General features: G+C 42.1%; 1 protein-coding gene across 1 annotated transcript in view; it reads left to right on the forward strand.

Moving 5' to 3' along the window:
- UMAD1 (UBAP1-MVB12-associated (UMA) domain containing 1) overlaps positions 1 to 25,620 on the forward strand; it is a 254,032-nt gene that overhangs the window by 13,290 nt on the left and 215,122 nt on the right. The window lies entirely within an intron of this gene.

Consider the following 25,620-nt stretch of genomic DNA (forward strand, 5'->3'; position numbering starts at 1 on the left):
TTGCCAGATTTTGTCTTGTGTTTCTTTCTGTGCATTTTGATGAAACATTGAGGGGAGGTAAAACAGTCAGCTTTCTTATGTACTCAGGAGTGTGAGGCAAGCCTTCAGACAGATAGCAGTGTTTGACTAGACTGTTAGCAACCTGTCAGCCACTTGCTTGGCTGGTGCTGGTTTTAACAGGGCTCGGCAGCATGCTTTGTGCCCGCTGGTCCTGGGAGAGGTGGTAGGGAGGCAGCCCAGAGGCAGCATGTATATGGGTAGTTCCTTGAATTTGGAGAAAGTGCCTTGTTTGGTTTGATTTTCTAGGGCCCACCAGTGGGCTTCCCTGGTGGCTCAGACGGTAAGGAATTCGCCTGCAATGTAGGAGACCTGGGTTTGATCCCTGGGTTGGGAAGATCCCCTGGAGAAGGAAACGGCACCCCAGTCCAGTATTCTTGCTGCGATGATCTCATGGACAGAGGAGCCTGGCGGGCTGCAGTCCATGGGGTCGCAAAGAGTCGGACACGACTGAGCGACTGTGCTTTGACAGCAGTGTGCCTGGCCAGTATCTGGCCTTCAGCACTTGTTGGTGAACGAAAAGTGAGCAAATGAACAAACGACTGAATTTTAGAAGTTTGTTTTTGTTTAGGGAGGAAGTACTTTTGATAATGCAGTTAGATTGTATTGGAAGTCAAATAATGTAGATATAATGGGCAAGAATGCTCAAACTACCGCACAATTGCACTCATCTCACACGCTAGTAAAGTAATGCTCAAAATTCTCCAAGCCAGGCTTCAGCAATATGTGAACCGTGAACTTCCTGATGTTCAAGATGGTTTTAGAAAAGGCAGAGGAACCAGAGATCAAATTGCCAACATCCGCTGGATCATGGAAAAAGCAAGAGAGTTCCAGGAAAACATCTATTTCTGCTTTATGGACTATGCCAAAGCCTTTGACTGTGTGGATCACAATAAACTGTGGAAAATTCTTCAAGAGATGGGAATACCAGACCACCTGATCTGCTTCTTGAGAAATTTGTATGCAGGTCAGGAAGCAACAGTTAGAACTGGATATGGAACAACAGACTGGTTCCAAATAGGAAAAGGAGTTCGTCAAGGCTGTGTATTGTCACCCTGCTTATTTAACTTATATGCAGAGTACATCATGAGAAATGCTGAACTGGAAGAAACACAAGCTGGAATCAAGATTGCCAGGAGAAATATCAATAACCTCAGATATGCAGATGACACCACCCTCATGGCAGAAAGTGAAGAGGAATTCAAAAGCCTCTTGATGAAAGTGAAAGTGGAGAGTGAAAAAGTTGGCTTAAAGCTCAACATTCAGAAAACGAAGATCATGGCATCCGGTCCCATCACTTCATGGGAAATAGATGGGGAAACAGTGGAAACAGTGTCAGACTTTATTTTTCCGGGCTCCAAAATCACTACAGATGGTGACTGCAGCCATGAAATTAAAAGATGCTTACTCCTTGGAAGGAAAGTTATGACCAACCTAGATAGCATATTCAAAAGCAGAGACATTACTTTGCCAACAAAGGTTCGTCTAGTCAAGGCTACGGTTTTTCCAGTGGTCATGTATGGATGTGAGAGTTGGACTGTGAAGAAGGCTGAGCGCTGAAGAATTGATGCTTTTGAACTGTGGTGTTGGAGAAGACTCTTGAGAGTCCCTTAGACTGCAAGGAGATCCAACCAGTCCATTCTGAAGGAGATCAGCCCTGGGAGTTCTTTGAAAGGAATGATGCTAAAGCTGAAACTCCAGTACTTTGGCCACTTCATTCGGAGAGTTGACTCATTGGAAAAGACTCTGATGCTGGGAGGGATTGGGGGCAGGAGAAGAAGGGGATGACAGAGGATGAGATGGCTGGATGGCATCACTGACTCGATGGACGTGAGTCTGAGTGAACTCCGGGAGTTGGTGATGGACAGGGAGGCCTGGCATGCTGCGATTCATGGGGTCGCAAAGAGTCGGACACGACTGAGTGACTGATCTGATCTGATCTGATCTGAATGGGCAGTTGAATTTTTGGAAGTTGTATATAATGATTCCTGTTGTGTGGTAGATGTAAGCAAATAGAAACATAAAGACCCACACTGAATAATGTTTTATTTATTTCATTCATTCTCAGTTTCTCTACGCTATAGAGTTGTAAAGAGGGGTGACCTCACATTGGTCTACTTTATTCTCCCTTAGGACATTATTAAATAAATCACCTATTTAAATCAATCACCAAAATACTTGTTTCATGTGAAGAGATGCTTTTGTTAGAGTTGTTGTGGGGTCTTTTCCAGGTTGTGCTTTAATTTTAGAGTTGTACCATCAAATGCAGTGGTTAGCAATTCGTGTTTTCTTAATAGGTGTCAGTGTTATTTAATCTAAAATCAGAAATTTTTGTGTTAGTTATGTAGAATTATGCTTGTAACTTTTATAAAACATAAAAATACATTATTGTATAATTAACTTATAAGAATCAATATAACACTGAAGCTTCAATTACATTCTTGGTCAATGACTGAGACCAAAATGATACAAATTATGAGTGCAGTTTGTTATAAGGCTCTCAAAGGCAGCAACTTTATCTTCTAAATTTATGTGTCTCTTCACACTATTTAGCATCCTTCCTTAGGAAAAGAAAGATACGGTTTTTACATGTCATGCATTAAGAAGAGGAAAGTTTTGTTTGTTTTAATAGCACCTCTTGAAATTAAGATATCTTATGGCTAGAATGCATCACATGCTAAGTGATCACACCCAATTGTCTGGTCTAAAATACTAACGGTGAAGAGATTGAGAAATTGTGGTCTAATGTAATCTAATGTAATGGGTGATTTCCTCCCCCCTAAATTAGTAGAATCAGTGATGGCTTTTTTTTTAAAGTGCTATCCTGTTTTTCATTTTATCAGTAAGAGACAGTAGAGGGAAAAAGCAATCAGTCTTTATCATTGTCAGGTTGCTGACTTAAAAAAACGCACTATGTGATTTGCAAGTTAAGGTTTATTTGCGACAAAATGAGGACTAGAAGCCAGGAGATGGCATTTCAGATACTCTTGAGAAGCTGCTCCAAAGAGGCAGGGGAGGACCAGTGTATATGTGATCTTGGTGAAAGGGGAGTGTGTGCAATCAAGCATGTATTTTTGCAGGTTTCTGTAAGTCATGAGCGGGTAGTGGTCACCACGGAGGAATTTAGTGCTTTTCTAGATGTGAGGAGATGCAAGAATTGGGCTCGTAAAATCAGCTCCTAAGAATATTTAACTCTCAGAAGACTTGTTCTGCCAGTGTTTCCAGAGCACAGAGTGCCTCATTTCTGCTCTGTACCCTGAACGCCTTTCAGGGAATGTTAAAGGTCAGCAAGTGCAGCAGCACGTGATTTAACCCTTGTGGAGGTCGATGGCAAGTGCCCGTTTGTAGTTGACAAAGCTACCGTTCTTGATTCTGAAAATCAAGTATGAATTCTGAAAATCAAGTAAGAATAATGAATTGAAATGAAAACAAAACCCGTCACACCCCCACATCAACAGCAGCAGCAAAACTAGACAAAACGTCTCTAATTCTGATAGAGACTTCGGTGGGTGATGTTTACAGAGCAGTGTCGTGCTGTGCTTAGTCATTCAGTCGTATCTGACTCTTTGCGACCCCATGGACTGTAGCCCACCAGGCCCCTCTGTCCATGGGATTCTCCAGGCAAAAATACTGGAGTGGGGTTATCATGACCTCCTCCAGGGGATCTTCCCGACCCAGGAATCGAACCAGGGTCTCCTGCATTGCAGGCAGATTCCAGTGTTCATAGGAGCACTATTTATAGTAGTTAAGACATAGAAGCAACCTAAATGAATGGATAAAGAAAATGTGGTATATGTGTACAATGGAGTATTCAGCCATAAAAAAAAAAGTAAAATAATGCCATTTGCAGCATCATAGAAAGAAAGTGAAAGTAAAGTCGCTCAGTCGTGTCTGACTCTTTGCAGCCCCGTGGACTGTAGCCCACCAGGCTTCTCTGTCCATGGGATTTTCCAGGCAAGAATACTGGAGTGGGGTGCCATTTCCTTCTCCAGGGGATCTTCCTGACCCAGGGATCGAACCCGGGTCTCCCGCATTGTAGGCATACGCTTTACCGTCTGAGCCACCAGGGAAGTCTCTGCAGCATTATCAGATCAGATCAGTCGCTCAGTCGTGTCCGACTCCTTGTGACCCCATGAATCGCAGCACGCCAGGCCTCCCTGTCCATCACCAACTCCCGGAGTTCACTCAGACTCACGTCCATCGAGTCCGTGATGCCATCCAGCCATCTCATCCTCTGTCATCCCCTTCTTCTCCTGCCCCCAATCCCTCCCAGCATCAGAGTCTTTTCCAATGAGTCAACTCTTTGCATGAGGTGGCCAAAGTACTGGAGTTTCAGCTTTAGCATCATTCCTTCCAAAGAAATCCTAGGGCCGATCTCCTTCAGAATGGACTGGTTGGATCTCCTTGCAGTCCAAGGGACTCTCAAGAGTCTTCTCCAACACCACAGTTCAAAAGCATCAATTCTTCAGCGCTCAGCCTTCTTCACAGTCCAACTCTCACATCCATACATGACCACAGGAAAAACCATAGCCTTGACTAGACGAACCTTTGTTGGCAAAGTAATGTCTCTGCTTTTGAATATGCTGTCTAGGTTGGTCATAACTTTCCTTCCAAGGAGTAAGCGTCTTTTAATTTCATGGCTGCAGTCACCATCTGCAGTGATTTTGGAGCCCCCAAAAATAAAGTCTGACACTGTTTCCACTGTTTCCCCATCTATTTCCCATGAAGTGATGGGACCGGATGCCATGATCTTCATTTTTTGAATGTTGAGCTTTAAGCCCAGCATCATGGATGGACCTAAATATTGTCATACCTTTACATGAAATAAACTAGAGAAAGACAAATATCATATGATGTCACTTATTTATGAAATCTAAGAAGATGATACAAGTGAACTTATTTACAAAACAGAAAGACTCACAGACACAGGAAAGAATCATGGTTAGCACAGGGGAAGGGAGGGACTTCCCTGGTGGTACAGTGGATAAGAATCCACCTGTCAGTGGAGGGGACATGGGTTCAGTCCCCGGGTTTGAAGATTTCACATGCCGCGGAACAACAAAGCCCATATGCCACAGCTACTGAGTTGGTGCACCTCAGGCCTGTGTGCCTAGAGCTGTACGTCTAGAGCCTGAGCTCTCGTTGCAGAGAAGCCACTGCAGTGAGAAGTATTTGTTAAAAATACTTTTAAGTGAAAAGTATTAAGTTTTAATTAAAATAAGTATTAATTATTCACTATTGTTAATTTAATATTAAATAATATCAAATGTTATTAAATTTATATTTAATTATTTAATATTAAATATTTAATAAGTATTAAATATTAATTAAAAGTTAAAAGAGGGAAGATGAGGGATAAATTAGGAGTATGAAATTAATATACACACTATTGTATGTAAAATAAATAAGGACCAATATATAGCACAGTTAGTCTCTCAGTCGTGCCCGACTCTTTGCAATCCATGGACTGGAGCCCAGCCAGCTCCTCTGTCCATGGGATTTTCCAGGCAAGGATACTGGAGTGGTTTACCATTTCCTTCTCCAGGGGATCTTCCTGACCCAGGGATTGGACCCGGGTCTTCTGCACTGTAGGCAGATTCTGTACTGACTGAGCTACTAGGGAAGCCCTGGTATATATAGCACAGGGAGCTATATTCACTATCTTGTAGTGGAAAAGATTCTGAAAAATTCTAACATAAATCAAATATACTTCAATTAAAAATTGAAAAAGGTTTTTATTTGATTTCATATATTTGGCTTGGGAAAAAAGCAAATACTATAAAAGAATCATAACATAAATATAAACTGGTCGTGCTTCCTCGTAACAACAGCTATTACGTTTGGTGTATATTTTTCCGTATTTCTTTCCTAAAAATGTACAAAATTTATGTACACATATACAATAGAAAATAATTTTATAATAAAAGTCTGCTAGTTTCAATTTGAAAAACCAAATTAGAAAAAGTACTAGAAAGGATGAAATAGTAGAAAACAGATACTTCAGCTAAAAGGTTGTCTCTCCAAGAGGCCTGAGTGACAGAGCAGCAGTTCTGAGTCCAAGGCCCATGGTCACAAAGGGAGGGACCTTCAGACAGAGGCAGCCTTCAGTTCAGTTCAGTCGCTCAGTCATGTCTGACTCTTTGCGACCCCATGAATCGCAGGATGCCAGGACTCTCTGTCCATCACCAACTCCCGGAGTTTACCCAAACCCATGTCCGTCGAGTCGGTGATGCCATCCAACCATCTCATCCTCTGTCGTCCCCTTTTCCTCCTGCCCCCAATCCCTCCCAGCATCAGGGACTTTTCAAATGAGTCAGCTCTTCGCATCAGGTGGCCAAAGTATTGGAGTTTCAGCTTCAGCATCAGTCCTTCCAATGAACACCCAGGACTGATCTCCTTTAGGATGGACTCATTGGATCTCCTTGCAGTCCAAGGGACTCTCAAGAGTCTTCTCCAGCACCACAGTTCAAAAGCATCCATTCTTCGGTGCTCAGCTTTCTTCATAGTCCAGCTCTCACATCCATACATGAACACTGGAAAAACCATAGCCTTGGCTAGACAGACCTTTGTTGACAAAGTATTGACAAAGTAATGTCTCTGCTTTTCAATATGCTGTCTAGGTTGGTCATAACTTTCCTTCCAAGGAGTAAGTGTCTTTTAATTTCATGGCTGCAGTCACCATTTGCAGTGATTTTGGAGCCCAGGAAAATAAAGTCAGCCTTTGTTTCCACTGTTTCCCCATCTATTGCTCAGCTTTCTTAATAGTCCAACTCTCACATCCATGCAACCATACACCTTCAGTTTATATTCCCCAGAGGTTAGATGCATTGGGATCATCTCGTGTGGTGAGCACAAGGAGTCACTGGGGAGATGGCATAATGTAATTTCAGCCTGTTCCTAATTTTTTTGGTGGTGGTTATTTTATTTTTTGCCTTGGCTGTAACTGCAGATGCAGATCTGCTTCCAGGCTTTCCCAGCTCAAAGCCTTCCAGAGCTCTTCCCTGAATAATCCTTCAAGCCTTGTTTTGGTGACGGGCTCCTCCTTGTGGCTCCCCGGGCATCTCCCCACTCCCTGGAGGTGCTATCTTTAGACCAGGCTTGCACTTTCCTTCCCTCCTGTCTCAGACCGGGCTGGTTTCACCCTTGGTTATCTGCCTGGCATTTGAATTCCCCCCCCTGGATTGTACTGAAGAGGCCAGTTGTTTCTGCAGTTTTGAAATGTGTAACAATAAAGTCAAGTTAATATCTTAGTCCTGGTATGGCAGCTAGTATTATGTGTTGGAAAATGATGAAGAAATGGTAGTATCCACATCCATTTGCTGATAATTAAAGGGGTGCATTTTATAGTATAGTTTGAGATCTTAGAAATCATGATCTCAATCCCTGAACTTTTGTTTTCCATTTGAAATTCCACTGATGTTTGTGATTTCAGCTACCACTTACATGCCAACAGCTCCCTAATTCCAACTTAGAGCTGCTGCTGCTGCTGCTAAGTCGCTTCAGTCCTGTCTGACTCTGTGCGACCCCAGAGATGGCAGCCCACCAGACTCCCCCGTCCCTGGGGTTCTCCAAGCAAGAACACTGGATTGGGTTGCCATTTCCTTCTCCAATGCATGAAGGTGAAAAGTGGAAGTGAAGTTGCTCAGTCGTGTCTGACTCTTCGAGACCCCATGGACCGCAGCCCACCAGGCTCCTCCGTCCATGGGATTTTCCAGGCAGGAGTACTGGAGTGGGGTGCCAATGCCTTCTCTGTTCATTGGAGCACTGGGTCCTATTTTCCAGCTGCATTTTACATATTTCCGTGTGGACCAGTCCTTGCTTCCCTATATCTAAACTTGTCTGAAATGGAGTTCATCATTTTTTTCTTAACCGTCCTTTTCCTACTTTCTTTTTCTTATTCTTAATGTCACTTTCTTTGCTCCCTCAGGCTTGAAGCTTCCATCATCTTTTATTGATTCCTTTCCATCAGTATTTGTAGAGTTGAGTGACTAAATCCTATTTCACAATGCTATGCATCCCTTCTGTTTCATGTTTTGGTATTTTGGCTATGTGGCATGTGGGGTCTTAGCTCCCTGAACAGTGTTGAAGTTGAATTCTCAACCACCTGACCACCAGGGAAGCCCCTCTGCTTTGCTTCTGGAGTCTTCTGTTTACCTCTGTGCTTCCAGTGAGCTGAGGTCCTCTGCTGCCCTTCAGCACGCTGTGCTCTTTGTACCTGCTGAGCTTCTAACAGGAGAGCCCTCCCTTTTCTTCCTGGTTTACATCCGTGCCCATCAAATGAAGTTAAACTCAAGGCTACCTGTTGGTCACATGTAACAGGGCTTTTCTCATTGAGCCTTCTGGAATGTTTTGGACTGTTTAACACTTTTGGGGGCAATATACTCTTTTATGATTAAACTGTCCAAAGCATGGACTTTTGTCTTTTTTGGTCTCTCTTGGAATAAATTAGGAAACTTGTTATTTAGATTTTATTACTTTTGTGTAACCATGCAGTTCAGAACTCGTCATACAGAAGAGGAAGATTAAACATGGTTCAGGATTTTAGTTTTTCAGCAGTATAAAATTTCCTGGATTGATTTATGTCAGTCCTACATATACATCTTAGTATATTTACATTATCTTAATGTATTTACATTATCAAGAAGTCTGTTGAAACAAGATGATCAGATTGTGAAAATCAGGTTACCTTTAGTCCTTTTGTCCTGGGTAATATTATTTAAAAAGTAAATCTTAGAATAATAGGAAAAATAAATACATTACTTGTGCTATCCACTTTCCCTTCAGAGCAGTAAAATCTGCCCTGCTTAGCGATCAGAGTAGCCTTCTATATGCAGTCTGTGTATCATTAGAAGTGAAGATGCTGTCCTTTCATTTCTCAGTTTTATGTGAGTGCATAGAGAAAGGAGCATCTTGCTTTGCATATGAAGGCTGCAACTGTAACAGCACAAAGTGATGTAAGAGATTTGAGACAACGAATAACTGTTAACTACAGCGTTTATGGGCTTCCTTGGTGGCTCAGATGGCAAAGAATTTGCCTGCAATGCGGGAGACCTGGGTTTGATCCCTGGGTTGGGAAGATCCTGGAGGAGGGCATGGCAACCCACTCCAGTATTCTTGCCTGGAGACTCCCATGGACAGAGGTGCCTGGCGGGCTACAGTCCATGGGGTCTCAAAGACTGGGCAGGACTGAGAGACTCTGCACAGCACACTGCATTTATATGCACCTAGAGTATCATGCTAATAATGAATTTAAACAGCGCTTTATTGGGGTATTATCAATACAGGATGAAGTGCACACGTTGAAAGTGTACAGTTTGATCAGTTTTGGCATGTTTATGTCTCCTGAGACCGTCGCTCCAGTTGAGGTAATGAATATATCTGTCCCCCTCAAAAGTTTCCTCGTGATCGTGGTAGTTCCTCCCTCCCACTCTCCCTCCCTGTACCTCCCATTCCCTAGGCAGGCCCTCATCTGCTTTCTGTCACTTTATGTAGTTTGCATTTTCTACAAGTTTTTTGTGGTCTGGCTTCTTTCACTCAGCCTGTTTTTTTTTTTTTTCCCCTCCCAAGATTCATGCATGTTGTAGCGTATCTTAGCCCTTCATGCCTTTTTATCGCTCAATAGTATTATGGGTATGCTCCTGCTACTGCTGCTGCTAAGTCGCTTCAGTCATGTCTGGCTCTGCGACTCCATAGATAGCAGCTTACCAGGCTCCTCCGTCCATGGGATTTTCCAGGCAAGAGTACTGGAGTGGGGTGCCATTGCCTTCTCCGATGGGTATGCTACAATTTGTTTATTCTTTCATTTATTGTTGAACATGTGGGTTGTTTCCAGTTTGGAGCTGTTACCTAAAAAGCTGTATAAAGTTTGCGTATAAATACGGACATACGCTGTTGTTTTTCTTAGGTAAATACTTAAAGGAGACAGTCTGGGTCATATGGTAGGTGTATTTTTACTTTGTCTTAAGAAATGGCCACACCGTTATCCAGAGTGGTTGTACCACAGCATCCAAGAGTTCCAGTTGCTCCATGTTTTTGTCAACAGTTGGCATGGCATGCCTTTTACATGGATATATGGTGTTAACCCATTGAGATTTTAATTTGCATTTGCCTGTTGACTAATGGTGTTGAGTATCATTTAATGTGGTTCTTTGCCATCACATATCATCTTTGGGAAAATGCCTCTTTGCAGCTTTTGCTCAGTTTTTATTGAATTTTTTTCTCATGATTGAATTTTAAGAATTTTTTGTATGTTCTAAATGCGCGTCCTATTTCAGATCTGTGATTTGCAAGGATTTTCTCCCAACCTGTGTCTTGGGCAGTGAACACTTCATCCCCTTCTGTGTGGAGGCAGCCCCAGGACCCCAGCGTCTGGGGATTAGGAGGCCTTCTGGGCTGGGTCCCAGCTCAGCCAACCCGTACTGTTGCTGCCGGGGATAATGGCTTTTTAAGAATAAATTTTGATATTTCTCCCATCTGTAAGTGTAAAATTTGCTTACTGTTTACAATTTCTACAATGCTGAAATCATATCTAAGGAAATGAGGCTGGAACATGCTGGAACAAGCAGAAGAAGGCCACTGTCAAAGCCATGTATGTCAGAAGCATGCATGCTTGGGGCTTCCCATCTGCTTGGCCGGGGGCACCAGGGCTGCTATAGGCCTTCTGCACTTTAGGGGTGGAGCTCCTAAATCCCTCTTAGTTTTGCTCAGGATTGCCTTCAAAATCGGGTAGGTTCAGGTTGCTGTTTGTCCCCTTACATATAAGTTGAGTGCTGCATTTTTTGGGGAAGGCAGTGGCACCCCACTTCAGTACTCTTGCCTGGAAAACCCCATGGATGGAGGAGCCTGGTAGGCTGTGGTCCATGGGGTTGCTAAGGGTTGAACACGACTGAGCGACTTCACTTTCACTTTTCACTTTCATGCATTGGAGAAGGAAATGGCAACCCACTCCAGTGTTCTTGCCTACAGAATCCCGGGGGTGGGGGAGCCTGGTGGGCTGCCGTCTATGGGGTCTCGCAGAGTCGGACACGACTGAAGCGACTTAGCAGCAGCAGCAGCAGCTGCATTTTTAGTGCCCGGTTAGTATCTGGCCTAGGCACTTACTTTATATTTTATGACTATTTCTTAAGTGAAAGTCTCAAACATGGATGTTGTGGAATTAGCAGGTGTCTTCAGAACACAGAGCTGAGCATGCTTTGGAAAAGTAGGGATTTAGAAAGATAATCATGAAACTGATCAAACGTATTTTGACTAATACTAGGAAATACTCGATTGAAGTCCAACACGAATGCTTTGTTAAGGGCTCCTTGTCTTCGGTGCTTTGTTGATGAAAAACGTTCAGTTGTGGTGCCCAAGAGACTTGGTTTAAAATTCTAGCTCTGCTGTGTACTAGCCATATACACTTGCATCCATATGTAACCAACTTCAATTCTTCCATTTACATGATGTGCATAATTATTTGTACATGGTGGGATGATGGTAAGATTATAGGAGATAGTCTTTAAGGCATTTTGGTACTGTGCTTGACACACTGTAGAAGCCTGGCAGATGTTACCGGGGTTTTAGTTACTCCCTTCCCCTTGCCCAGTTTCTGGTCTTAGGTGGGGTCAGAAAATCTGGCTGCTGGAGTGGTGACCTAGCTATGTAACTTTCCTGCTGTGAGACTAGCTCGTGGAGGGAAGATGGCAGAATGGTACTGCCAGCTCTGCTAGGATAAATTTTTATACCACTTTGTATTTTTAATGACACAAAAAATACCATGGGATAAAGGTAATTTGTTGTAGATTTTAGTGTCTCAGGACATAGCCTTTTCATGCACAGAGTGATTACTGTAAAGCTATATAGTTAGACTGAATTAGGTGCCTAGTGGAATGAATGAATCACTAATGTCAGCAGCGTTGATGGTACAAGGGAATCCCAAGAGTTGGATTGTGAAATTGGCACCATGTTCCCATGGAAAAACATCTTAAAGGAGTTAAGACAGTGGTCAGGTAGGCAGAATAGCAGGGGTGAGGGTGATGGGTACTTTTGTAGCAGTTTTAGAGCAATTTCCAGTGGCTGTTGGCAGCAGACTGTCTTTGCTGCCCTGCTGAGCCCTTTTGTGCTGTCTCTACTACCCTTTTCCTATTCCTGAGCTGTTTCTTCCATACTTGGATAGTTGTTGACTTCTTGGAAGCTATGTTCTCTCTCCTCTGAAATGTTTGGGATTTTCTAGTGTTCTAGAGTGGCAAACTGTAATAGTATCCATTGCCACAGAAGTCGTACTGTTGACAGCCTGCGGCAGCCTGTTTAAGCCTGTGTATTGTTTTAACTTTTTTTATAGGTTATGGAGAGCTTAACTGCTTCACTTAATTATTTGAATTATAAGTTCTGTACAAAATACTTGAATTTAAAAAGATTCTTACACTACTGCTGAGTTTGCTCTGAGATTTATAACAATGTTTCTAAACTTTGGGGGCTTGAGTATGACTCATGAGAAGTGCTTTTCTGATTTTTATGTTTGTTCCATCTCTGTCTTATGGCCAGACATGAAAATGTATTGAAGTTTGAGTCCTTCTCTTAAAGGCTTTTCCTTTGTTTGTTAGAACAGAAACCACTTTCCTTTTTTTGTCTAGCTCTAAAGTTTACTTATTTTGTTCCCTACCTTCTTTTTTTAAAAAATTAATTTATTTTTCTATTAAAGGATAATTGCTTTACAGAATTTTGCTGTTTTCTGTCAAACCTCAACATGAACCAGCCATAGGTATACATATAACCCCTCCCTTTTGAAACTCCCTCACATCTTCCTCCCCATCTCATCCCGCTAGGTTGATACAGAGCCCCTGTTTGAGTTTGCTGAGCCATACAGCAAATTCCGGTTGGCTGTCTATTTTCACATATGGTAATGTAAGTTTCCATGTTACTCTTTCCATACATCTCACCTTCTCCTCCCCTCTCCCCATGTCCATAAGTCTTTTATCTATGTCTTTTTCTTCATTCAGTTCAGTTCAGTTGCTCAGTCATGTCTGACTCCTTGCAACCCCATGAATTGCAGCACACCAGGCCTCCCTGTCCATCACCAAATCCCGGAGTTCACTCAGACTCATGTCCATTAAGTTGGTGATGCCGTCTAACCATCTCATCCTCTGTCGTCCCCTTCTCCTCCCGCATTCAATCTTTCCCAGCATCAGGGTCTTTTCAAATGAGTCAGTTCTTCACATCAGGTGGCCAAAGTATTGGAGTTTCAGCTTCAACATCCGTCCTTCCAGTGAACACTCAGGACTGATCTCCTTTAGGATGGACTCGTTGGATCTCCTTGCAGTTCAAGGGACTCTCAGAAGTCTTCTCCAACGCTACAGTTCAAAAGCATCAATTCTTCGGCTCTCAGCTTTCTTCACAGTCCAACTCTCACATCCATACATGACTACTGGAAAAACCATAGCCTTGACTAGACAGACCTTTGTTGGCAAAGTGACGTCTCTGCTTTTCAACATGCTGTCTAGGTTGGTCATAACTTTCCTTCCAAGGAGTAAGTGTCTTTTAATTTCATGGCTGCAATCACCATCTACAGTGATTTTGGAACCCCCCAAAATAAAGTCAGCCACTGTTTCCACCGTTTCCCCATCTGTTTGCCATGAAGTGATGGGACCAGATGCCATGATCTTCGTTTTCTGAATGTTGAGCTTTAAGCCAACTTTTTCACTCTCCTCTTTCACTTTCATCAAAAGGCTCTTAGTTCTTCACTTTCTGCCATAAGGGTGGTGTCATCTGTATATCTGAGGTTATTGATATTTCTCCTGACAATCTTGATTCCAGCTTGTGCTTCCTCCAGCCCAGCGTTTCTCATGATGTACTCTGCATATAAGTTAAATAAACAGGGTGACAATATACAGCCTTGATGTACTCCTTTTCCTATTTGGAACCAGTCTGTTGTTCCATGTCCAGTTCTAACTGTTACTTCCTGACCTGCATATAGGTTTCTGGAGAGGCAGGTCAGGTGGCCTGGTATGCCCATCTCTTTCAGAATTTTCTACAATTTATTGTGATCTACACCGTCAAAGACTTTGGTGTAGTCTATAAAGCAGAAATAGATGATTTTCTGGAACTCTCTTGCTTTTTCCATGATCCAGCAGATGTTGGCAATTTGATCTCTGGTTCCTCTGCCTTTTCTAAAACCAGCTTGACCATCAGGAAGTTCACGGTTCACATATTGCTGAAGCCTGGCTTGGAGAATTTTGAGCATGACTTTACTAGCGTGTGAGATGAGTGCAATTGTGTGGTAGTTTGAGCATTCTTTGGCGTTGCCTTTCTTTGGGATTGGAATGAAAACTGACCTTTTCCAGTCCTGTGGCCACTGCTGAGTTTTCCATATTTGCTGGCATATTGAGTGCAGCACTTTCACAGCATCATCTTTGAGGATTTGAAATAGCTCAACTGGAATTCCATCACCTCTACTAGCTTTGTTCGTAGTGATACTTCCTAAGGCCCACTTGACTTCATATTCCAGGATGTCTGGCTCTAGGTGAGTGATCATACCATCGTGATTATCTGGGTCATGAAGATCTTTTTTGTATAGTTCTTCTGTGTATTCCTTCCACCTCTTCTTAATATCTTCTGCTTCTGTTAGGTGCATACCATTTCTGTCCTTTATCGAGCTGGTCTTTGCATGAAATGTTCCCTTGGTGTCTCTAATTTTCTTTAAGAGATCTCTAGTCTTTCTTGTTCTATTGTTTTCTTCTATTTGCATTGATCGCTGAGGAAGGCTTTCTTATCTCTCCTTGCTATTCTTTGGAACTCTGCATTCAATGGGTATATCTTTCCTTTTCTCCTTTGCTTTTTTCTTCTCTTCTTTTCACAGCTATTTGTCAGGCCTCCTCAGACAGCCATTTTGCTTTTTTGCATTTCTTTTTCTTGGAAATGGTCTTGATTCCTATCTCCTATACGATATCACAACCTCTGTCCATAGTTCATCAGGCACTCTATCAGATCTAGTCCCTTAAATCTATTTCTCACTTCAACTGTATAATTATAAGGGATTTGATTTAGGTCATACCTGAATGGTCTAGACTTTCTTCAATTTCAGTCTGAATTTGGCAATAAGGAGTTCATGATCTGAGCCACAGTCAGCTCCTGGTCTTATTTTTGCTGTCTGTATAGAGTTTCTCCATCTTTGGCTGCAAAGAATATAATCAATCTGATTTCAGTATTGACCATCTAGTGATGTCCATGTGTAGAGTCTTCTCTTGCGTTGTTGGAAGAGGGTGTTTGCTATGACCAGTGTGTTCTCTTGGCAAAACTCTATTAGCCTTTGCCCTGCTTCATTCTGTACTCCAAGGCCAAATTTGCCTGTTATTCCAGGTGTTTCTTGACTTCCTACTTTTGTATTCCAGTCCCCTATAATGAAAAGCACATCATTTTTGCATGTTAGTTCTAAGAGGTCTTGTAGGTCTTCGTAGAACTGTTCAACTTCAACTTCTTCAGCATTATTGGTTGGGGCATAGACTTGGATTACCATGATATTGAATGGTTTGCCTTGGAAACAAACAGAGATCATTCTGTTGTTTTTGAGATTGCATCCAAGTATTGCATTTCGGACTTCATTGCTGCCCTGTAAGTATATTTTTTAGTACCATTTTTCTAGATTCTGTATATATGCATTAGAATATAATATTTATCTTTCTCTTTCTGACTTACGTCACTCTGTGTAATAGGCTCTAGGTTTATCCACCTCATTAGAACTGACTCAAATGCATCCCTTTTATGGCTGAGTAATATTCCACTGTGTACCACAACTTCTTTATCCACTCATCTATTGATGGACATCTATGTTGCTTCCTTGTTCTAGCTATTGTAAACAATGTTGCAAAGAACAATGGGATACATGTATCTTTTTCAATTTTGATTTCCTCAGGGTATATGCCTAGGAGTGGGATTGCTGGGTCATATTTCATGTGAAGAGTTGACTCATTGCAAAAGACTCTGATGCTGGGAGGGATTGGGGGGAGGAGGAGAACGGGAGGACAGAGGATGAGATGGCTGGATAGCAACACTGATTCGATGGATGTGAGTTTGAGTGAACTCTGGGAGTTGGTGATGGACAGGGAGGCCTGGCGTGCTGCAATTCATGGGGTCTCAAAGAGTCGAACACGACTGAGCGGCTGAACTGAACTGAACTGATGGTGGTTTTATTCTCAGTTTTTGAAGGAGTCTTCATACCATCTTCCATAGTGGCTGTATCAATTTACACTCCCACCAACAGTGCAAGAGGGTTCCCTTTTCTCCACACCCTCTCCAGCATTTATTGTTTGTAGACTTTTTGATGATGGCCATCTTGACTGGTGTGAGGTGATATCCCATTGTGGTTTTGATTTGCATTTCTCTAATAATGAGCAATGTTGAACATCTTTTCATGTGTTTGTTAGCCATCTGTATGTCTTCTTTGGATAAATGTCTAGATCTTTTCCCCACTATTTGATTGGGCTGTTTGTTTTTTTGGCATTGAGTTGTATGAGTTGCTTGTATATTTTGGAAATTAATCCTTTGTCAGTTGTTCCATTTGCTATTATTTTCTCCCATTCTGAGGGTTGTCTTTTCACCTTGCTTATAGTTTCCTTTGCTGTGCAAAAGCTTTTAAGTTTAATCAGGTCCTACTTGTTTACTTTTGTTCTTATTTCCATTTCTCTAGGAGGTGGGTCATAGAGGATCTTGCTTTGATTTATGTCTTCGAATGTTCTGTCTCAAGTGTTCTGTTCCTCTAAAAATTGTATAGTTTCTGGTCTTACATTTAGGTCTTTAATCCATGTTGAGTTTATCTTTGTGTATGGTGTTAGGAAGTGTTCTACTTTCCTTCTTTTACATGTAGCTGTCCAGTTTTCCCAGCACCATTTATTGAAGAGGCTATCTTTGCCCCATTGTATATTCTTGCCTCCTTTGTCAAAAATAAGGTGCCCATAGGTACATGGCTTTATTTCTGGGCTTTCTATCTCATTCCATTGGTCTATATTTCAGTTTTTGTGCCAGTACCATACTGTCTTGATGACTGTAGTTTTGTAGTATAATCTGAAGTCAGGAAGGTTGATTCCTTCAGTTCCATTCTTCTTTCTCAAGACTGCTTTGGCTGTTGGGGATCTTTTGTGTTTCTATATGAATTGTGAAACTTTTTGTTCTAGTTCTGTGAAAAATGCCATTGGTAATTTGATAGGGATTACATTGAATCTGTGGATGGCATTTGGTAGTATAGTCATTTTCACGATATTGATTCTTCCTAGCCAGGAACATGGACTATCTCTCCATCTACTTATATCATCTTTGATTTCTTTCATTAGTGTCTTACATTTTTCTGTGTACAGTTCTTTTGTCTCTTTAGGTAAGTTTATTCCTAGATATTTAATTCTTTTTGTTCGAATGGTGAATGGGATTGATTCCTTAATTTGTCTTTCTGGTTTTTCATTGTTAGTATATAGAAATGCAACTGATTTCTGTGTATTGATATGTATCCTGAAACTTTGCTAAATTCAGTGATTAGCTCTAGTGATTTTCTGATACTATCTTTAGGGTTTTCTACGTACAGTATCATGTCATCTGCAAACAGTGAGAGCTTTATTTACTTCTTCTTTTTTGATCTGGGTTACTTTTCTTTCTTTTTCTTTTCTGATTGTTATAGCTTGGATTTCCAGAACTATGTTGAATAATAGTGGTGAAAGTGGGCACCCTTGTCTTGTTCCTGATCTTAGAGGGAATGCTTTCAGTTTTTCACCATCAAGAAAAATGTTTGCTGTAGGCTTATCATATGTGGCCTTTGCTATGTTGAGGTAGGTTCCTTCTATGCCCATTTTTGGAAGAGTTTTAATCATTAATGGGGGCTGAATTTTGTCAAAGGCTTTTTCTGCATCTCTTGAGATGATCATATGGTTTTTATCTTTCGATTTGTTAATATGGTGTGTCACAGTGATTGATTTGCATATTTTGAAGAATCCTTGCACCCCTGGAATAAACCCAATTTGATCATGGTGTATGTGCTTTTTGATGTGTTGCTGAATTCTGTTTGCTAAAATCAGAAAACACTTTTTGAAGCACCTCTCTCTGTGTCCACAAAGCTCCTTGTTCTAGAACTCTAACAGCATGTGGCAGTGAACTGAACAAGGGACATTGCCACATTGACCTCCAAAGGGGTAGAAAACTGCAGTCCTGATATGTCTCCTGATAGAAGGTCGAGAGCCTGATGGTTCCACGGTTCTCATCTGTGGTCACTGTGTACTCAGGTCTCTCTCCCTACTGTAGGCAAAACAACTCACCCCTTCCCGAGGAGGTGCTTTAACCTTTTGTCCCAGTCATTCATGGCAACATGCTCTAAGGTCAGTATGTCTTCATCAGGTTCAGATGTGGCGCTCTTGGTGTGGCAACTTCGTGAACTAAAGAGACCCGCGGTCTCTCCTTCTGCCCCGTCCTGTAACTGGGAGAGGTAATGCCCAAACTGCTCTCACCCAGAAAGGAGGGGGTGGGGGATTGACGGCAGGCGCAGAGGAGGGCAGTTCTGGCATCACACTGAGCAGGCATCTTGGGGGAGCCCCCGCCTTGGGTTGGAGAATGTTAACTAATTATGCCTAGATTTGGCTTCCCGGGAGGCCACCCCACCTCCCCAGCAGTCTCCAGCCCCATTGGCTCTACCCTCTTGGAGTTCCTTCCTTTTCCAGTAACTTCCTTGGCTACCAGTGAAGTAAGCACTGGAGAGTAGACCCTCCTTGGTGGATTAGCACTTTGCTCTGGTAGCTTTCTGTCTGCAGCGTTGTTGTAAATATCCAGTAGTCATAGTCCTTTAATCCAGACTGGTAGTCACTATGGCAGCACAGCTCTCCAAAATTTTATTGGTTACTTATCTATTTGATTGTAGTGAGCTTCAAGTATCTGTAGCTAGATCTACAATTTTGGCTAACTGTCTACAATGCGGGAGACCAGGGTTCGAGCCCTGGGTTGGGAAGATTCCCTGAAGAAGGAAATGGCAATCCACTCCAGTACTATTGCCTGGAACATCCCATGGACAGAGGAGCCTGGTAGACTACAGTCTGTGGGGTCACAAAGAGTCAGACATGACTGAGCGACTTCACTTATAACTATAGTTATATAACTGTAACTGTAACTCTTAGATCCGCTGCATTTCTCATCTTTCACCCTTAAATGTGCCCCCCTTTATTTATCCAGTGGTATCTTTTCTCTGTAAGGCTCCAGTTGGACACTATCCTGCTTCGTCTCTATGCCTTCACCCTTCGTGTCCTAAGTGAAGGGCTTCCCTGGTGGCTCAGTGGTAAAGAATCAGCCCGCCAATTCAGGAGACTTGGGTTCGACCCATGCATTGGGAAGATCTCTTGGAGAAGGGCATGGTAACCCACTCCAGTATTCCTGCCTGGAGAAGCCCATGGACAGAGGAGCCTGGTGGGCTACAGTCCATGGGGTCTTAGAGTCAGACACAACCAAGCAACTAACACACACGCACACATTTTCATGCCAGCTGAGGCTTTAGTATCAGGTTGATGATTATATCCTTGACTTGTCCCTTACCAAGACTGAGAAGACATACAGATGGCTAACAAACACATGAAAAGATGCTCAACATCACTCATTATCAGAGAAATGCAAATCAAGACCACTATGAGGTACCATTTCACACCAGTCAGAATGGCTGCGATCCAAAAGTCTACAAATAATAAATGTTGGAGAGGGTGTGGAGGAAAGGGAACCCTCTTACACTGTTGGTGGGAATGCAAACTAGTACAGCCACTATGGAGAACAGTGTGGAGATTCCTTAAAAAACTGGAAATAGAACTGCCTTACGATCTAGCAATCCCACTGCTGGGCATACACACTGAGGAAACCAGAAGGGAAAGAGACACGTGTACCCCAATGTTCATCGCAGCACTGTTTATAATAGCCAGGACATGGAAACAACCTAGATGTCCATCAGCAGATGAATGGATAAGAAAGCAGTGGTACATATACACAATGGAGTATTACTCAGCCATTAAAAAGAATACATTTGAATCAGTTCTAATGAGGTGGATGAAACTGGAGCCTATTATACAGAGTGAAGTAAGCCAGAAGGAAAAACACCAATACAGTATACTAATGCATATATATGGAATTTAGAAAGATGATAACAATAACCCTGTGTACGAGACAGCAAAAGTGACGCTGATGTATGGAACAGTCTTATGGACTCTGTGGGAGAGGGAGAGGGTGGGAAGATTTGGGAGAATGGCATTGAAACATGTAAAATATCATGTATGAAACGAGATGCCAGTCCAGGTTCAATGCACAATACTGGATGCTTGGGGCTAGTGCACTGGGACGACCCAGAGGGATGGTATGGGGAGGGAGGAGGGAGGAGGGTTCAGGATGGGGAGCACATGTATACCTGTGATGGATTCATTTTGATATTTGGCAAAACTAATACAACTATGTAAAGTTTAAAAAAAAAAAAAAAAGACTGAGATTTAGTTATCTGCTCTTCCTTCAGAGGCGTTCTCTGTTTTAGTTTTAGCTGTTCGGGTTGAGAACTTAGTTGCTTCTTCCAACCTTTTAAGTCTTTGAATGAACTTTATTTTCTTACATTCCTGCCTGTAAGCCAACCAGTTCTTTTCTGATATCATTTCTTTCTTGGATCAGTTTCTTTTTTTTCTTATTTAGTTTTTTTTTTTTTTTTTTTTTAATCTCATTCCTTGTCTTTTCATCTTTTCCTGTTGCTTTTCCATTTAATCTTTTTTTTTTTTTCCGTTTAATCTTGTTTTTTCTTTTTGCCAGATTTAAAGGCCTTGTCTTGAGGATGCCAAACTTTTTCCAGACTTCTCTTATCGCTCCATCATTATATCCAGTAAGCTCTGTCTTTGCAGATTTCATAGGCTCTTCCTTTTCCTTAACTGAAATATTTTCTTTTTCACACAGCTTGTGTTTTTCTTCTCCTTTTTTTTTTTTTTTTAAATTTTAGAAAGTGAAACCTGCCAGATATGTTTCCAACAAACTGACTCGTTTACCATCTACTCTGATCTACAACTCAGGGCAGGTTGACCTACACAAGTACCCGAACAAATCACAGTTTCTAGAAGGCTTTTGATCAGATAAAATCTTGACTTACCCTCCCTGCTTGATGTTCTGGTTTTGTTGTTCAGTCAGTCTTTGTGACCCCATGGACTGCAGCATGCCAGGCTTCCCTGTTCTTCACTGTCTCCCTGAGTTTGCTCAAACTCATGTCCTTTGAGTCTATGATATCAATCAACCATCTCATCCTCTGTCATCCCCTTCTCCTCCTGCCTTCAATCTTTCCCAGCATCGGGGTCTTTTCCAGTGAGTCAGTTCTTCGAATCAGGTGGTCTAAGTATTGGAGTTTCAGCTTCCGCATAGTCCTTCTAATGAATATTCAGGACTGATTTCCTTTAGGATGGACTGGTTGGATCTCCTTGCAGTCCAAGGGGCTCTCAAGAGTCTTCTCCAACACCATAGTTCAAAAGTAACAATTCTTCAGCACTCAGGCTTCTTTATAGTCCAAGTCTCATATCCATACATGACTACTGGAAAAACCATAGCTTTTACAAGATAGACCTTTGTCAGCAAAGTAATGTCTCTGCTTTTTAATATATTTTCCAGGTTGGTCATAGCTTTTCTTCCAGTGAGCAGGTGTCTTTTAATTTCATGGCTGCAGTTACCATCTGCAGTGATTTTGGAGCCCGAGAAAATAAAGTCTGTCACTGTTTCCCCATCTATTTATGATGAAGTGATGGGGTCAGATACCATGATCTTCATTTTTTGAATGTTGAATTTTAAGCCAGCTTTTTCACTTTCCTCTTTCACCTTCATTGAAAGGCCCTTTAGTTCTTTGCTTTCTGCCATAAGGGTGATGTCATCTGTATATGTGAAGTGATTGATATTTCTCCCAGCAATCTTTATTCTAGCTTGTGCTTCATCCAGCCTGGCATTTCTCATGATGTACCCTGCATATAAGTTAATAAGCAGAGTGACAGTATATAGCCTCGATGTAATCTTTTCGCAATTTTGAACCAGTCCATTGTTCCATGTCGGCTTCTAACATTGCTTCTTGTCCTGCATACAGGTTTCTTAGGAGGCAGATAAGGTGTTCTGGTATTCCCATCTCTTGAAGAATTTTCCAAAGCTTGTTGTGATCCACACAGTCAAAGGCTTTAGCGTAATCAATGAAGCAGAAGTAGATGTCTCTCTGGATTTCCCGTGCTTTTTCTATAATCCAGAGGATATTGGCAATTTAATCACTGGTTCCTCTGCCTTTTCTAAATCCAGCTTGTACATCTGGAGGTTCTCAGTTCATGTACTGTTGAAGACTAGCTTGGAGTATTTTGAGCATGGTCTTGCTAGCATGTGAAATGAGTACATTTGTGCAGCAGTTTGAACATTCTTTGGCATTGCCCTTCTTTGAGATTGGAATGCAGACTGACCTTTTCCAGTCCTGTGGCCTAGTTTTCCAAATTTGCTGGCATATTGAGTGCAGTACTTTCACAGCATCATCTTTGAGGATTTGAAATAGTTCAACTGGAATTCCATCACCTCCACTAGCTTTGTTCACAGTGATGCGTCCTAAGGCCCACAAGACTTTGCACTCTTGGATGCCTGGCTCTAGGTGAGTGAGCACACCATCATGGTTATCCAGGTCATTAAGATTTTTTTTGTATAGTTCATCTGTGTATTCTTGCCACTTCTTAATATCTTCTTCTGTTAGGTGCATTCTGTCCTTTTTTGTGCCCATCTTTGGATGAAATGTTCCCTGGGTATCTCTTTCTTGAAGAGCTCTCTGTTCTTTCCCATTGTTTTCCTCTATTGTTTTCATTATATAGTTTTCCTCTATTTCTTTGCATTGTTCACTTAGGAAGGCTTTCTTATCTCTCCTTGCGATTCTTTGGAACTCTGCATTCAATGCGTATATCTTTCCTTTTCTCCTTTGCTTTTTTCTTCTCTTCTTTTCACAGCTATTTGTAAGGCCTCCTCAGACAGCCATTTTGCTTTTTTGCATTGCTTTTGTGGGCGAGGTTTTGTTCATTGTCTCCTGCAGTGTTACGAACCTCGTGTAGTTCTTCAGGCACTCTATCAGATCTAATCCCTTCAATCTATTTGTCACTTCCACTCTATAATCATGAGATTTGATTTAGGTCATACTTAAATGACCTAGTGGTTTTCCCTACTTTTTTCAATTTAGGTCTGAATTTGGCAATAAGGAGCTCATGATCTGAGCCGTAGTCAGCTCCTGGTCTTGTCTTTGCTGTTTGTATACAGCCTCTCCATCTTTGGCTGCAAAGAATATAATCAATCTGATTTCAGTATTGACCATCGGTGATGTTCATGTATAGAGTCATCTCTTGTGTTATTGGAAGAGAGTGTTTGCTATGACCAGTTCATTCTCTTGGCAAAACTCTGTTAGCCTTTGCCCTGCTTCATTTTGTACTCCAAGCCACACTTGCCTGTTACAACAGGCAAGTTTGGCCTCGGATATTCTGATATGGGCAGAATATATGAAACTGAAATGTGGGGCACTTGATGCCACGAGGAATTCTGCTTTGCTGTCTCTTGTATCGCTTTGCTAATAGGGACTGTCCTCAGAATGGTACGTGTTCTCCCCAGTTCCCTTTAGCTTCTTTCCCAGTTGTTTTCTAGGAGTTGTTGCCCTGCCCAAATATATAAAGCTGAATGTACAAAGTTCAGTTCAGTTCAGTTGTTCAGTCGTGTCCGACTCTTTGCGACCCCATGAACTGCAGCACACCAGGCCTCCCTGTCCATCACCAACTCCTGGAGTCCATCCAAACCCATGTCCATCGAGTCGGTGATGCCATCCAGCCATCTCAAACTCTGTCGTCCCCTTCTACCTTCAGTCTTTCCCAGCATCAGGGTCTTTTCAAATGAGTTAGCTCTTCACATCAGGTGGCCAAAGTATTGGACTTTCAGCTTCAACATCAGTCTTTCCAAAGAACACCCAGCACTGATCTCCTTCAGAATGGACTGGTTGGATCTCCTTGCAGTCCAAGGGACCCTCAAGAATCTTCTCCAACACCACAGTTCAAAAGCATCAATTCTTCGGCTCTCAGCTTTCTTCACAGTCCAACTCTCACATCCATACATGACCACTGGAAAAACCATAGCCTTGACTAGATGGACCTTTGTTGGCAAAGTAATGTCTCTGCTTTTTAATATGCTGTCTAGGTTGGTCATAACTTTCCTTCCAAGTAATAAGCATCTTTTAATTTCATGGCTGCAGTCACCATCTGCAGTGATTTTGGAGCCCAGAAAAATAAAGTCAACCACTGTTTCCACTGTTTCGCCATCTATTTGCCATGAAGTGATGGGACTGGATGCCATGATCTTAGTTTTCTGAATGCTGAGCTTTAAGTCAACTTTTTCACTCTCCTCTTTCACTTTCATCAAGAGGCTCTTATTTCTTCACTTTCTGCCATAAGGGTGGTGTCATCTGCATATCTGAGGTTATTGACATTTCTCCCGGCAATCTTGATTCCAGCTTGTGCTTCTTCCAGCCCAGCGTTTCTCATGATGTACTCTGCATATAAGTTCAATAAGCAGGGTGACAGTATACAGCCTTGACGTACTCCTTTTCCTGTTTGGAACCAGTCTGTTGTTCCGTGTCCAGTTCTAAGTGTTGCTTCCTGACCTGCGTACAGGTTTCTCAAGAGACAGGTCAGGTGGTTTGGTATGCCTGTCTCTTTCAGAATTTTCCACAGTTTATTGTGATCCACACAGTCAAAGGCTTTGGCATATAAAGGAGAAATTGATGTTTTTCTGGAACTCTCTTGCTTTTTTGATGATCCAGTGGATGTTGGCAATTTGATCTCTGGTTCCTCTGCCTTTTCTAAAACCAGCTTGAACATCTGGAAGTTCACGGTTCACGTATTGCTGAAGCCTGGCTTGGAGAATTTTGAGCATTACTTTACTAGCGTGTGAGATGAGTGCAGTTGTGCGGTAGTTTGAGCATTCTTTGGCATTGCCTTTCTTCGGGATTGGAATGTACAAAGATGTAAGGACAAAGAGGCGAGAGGCTGTGTGTGTGTGGAGGGGGCAGTGCACAGTAATCTCACCAATATAGATATTTGCCTGATAGGGCTTTAAATCTGGCTGCAGTTTTACCATGAATACAGCCCTGAGTGTCTGAATCAGATAACCAGCTCTGGAGGGTGTGTGTAGTGCCTTCTTTTCTTTTCTCAGGTGGCTTCAGTTTCATGCGGCATGATAAAAAATCTGGAGAGGTGGTTTTTTTTTTTTTTCCTTTCCTCAGTCCAGTGTCCAGTTAATGGTTCCTGGGATCCTTTCAGATTTGGTGTTATCTGTTGATTTTAGTTTTACTTGTAGTGATTTCTTGGATTATTTCCTACACGTTCAGAAGTCGAGAGCGGTTGCAGGATTCAAGGCACACAGGGTGTCAAACTGGAAGTCCATCTCCTGATATTCTGGTTTTGCTTTCTGATACTTCTGTTACCTAGAGAGGGCTCGTGTTCTTAAGTTTGGGGATAGAATTCCTAAAAGTCCTTATTGTGATCTCTTTACATTTGGCTTTTTAGTAAGAAGGGTGAA

The sequence above is a fragment of the Bos indicus genome, chromosome 4 (genome assembly GCF_029378745.1).
Source record: "Bos indicus isolate NIAB-ARS_2022 breed Sahiwal x Tharparkar chromosome 4, NIAB-ARS_B.indTharparkar_mat_pri_1.0, whole genome shotgun sequence".
NCBI lineage: Eukaryota > Metazoa > Chordata > Mammalia > Artiodactyla > Bovidae > Bos > Bos indicus.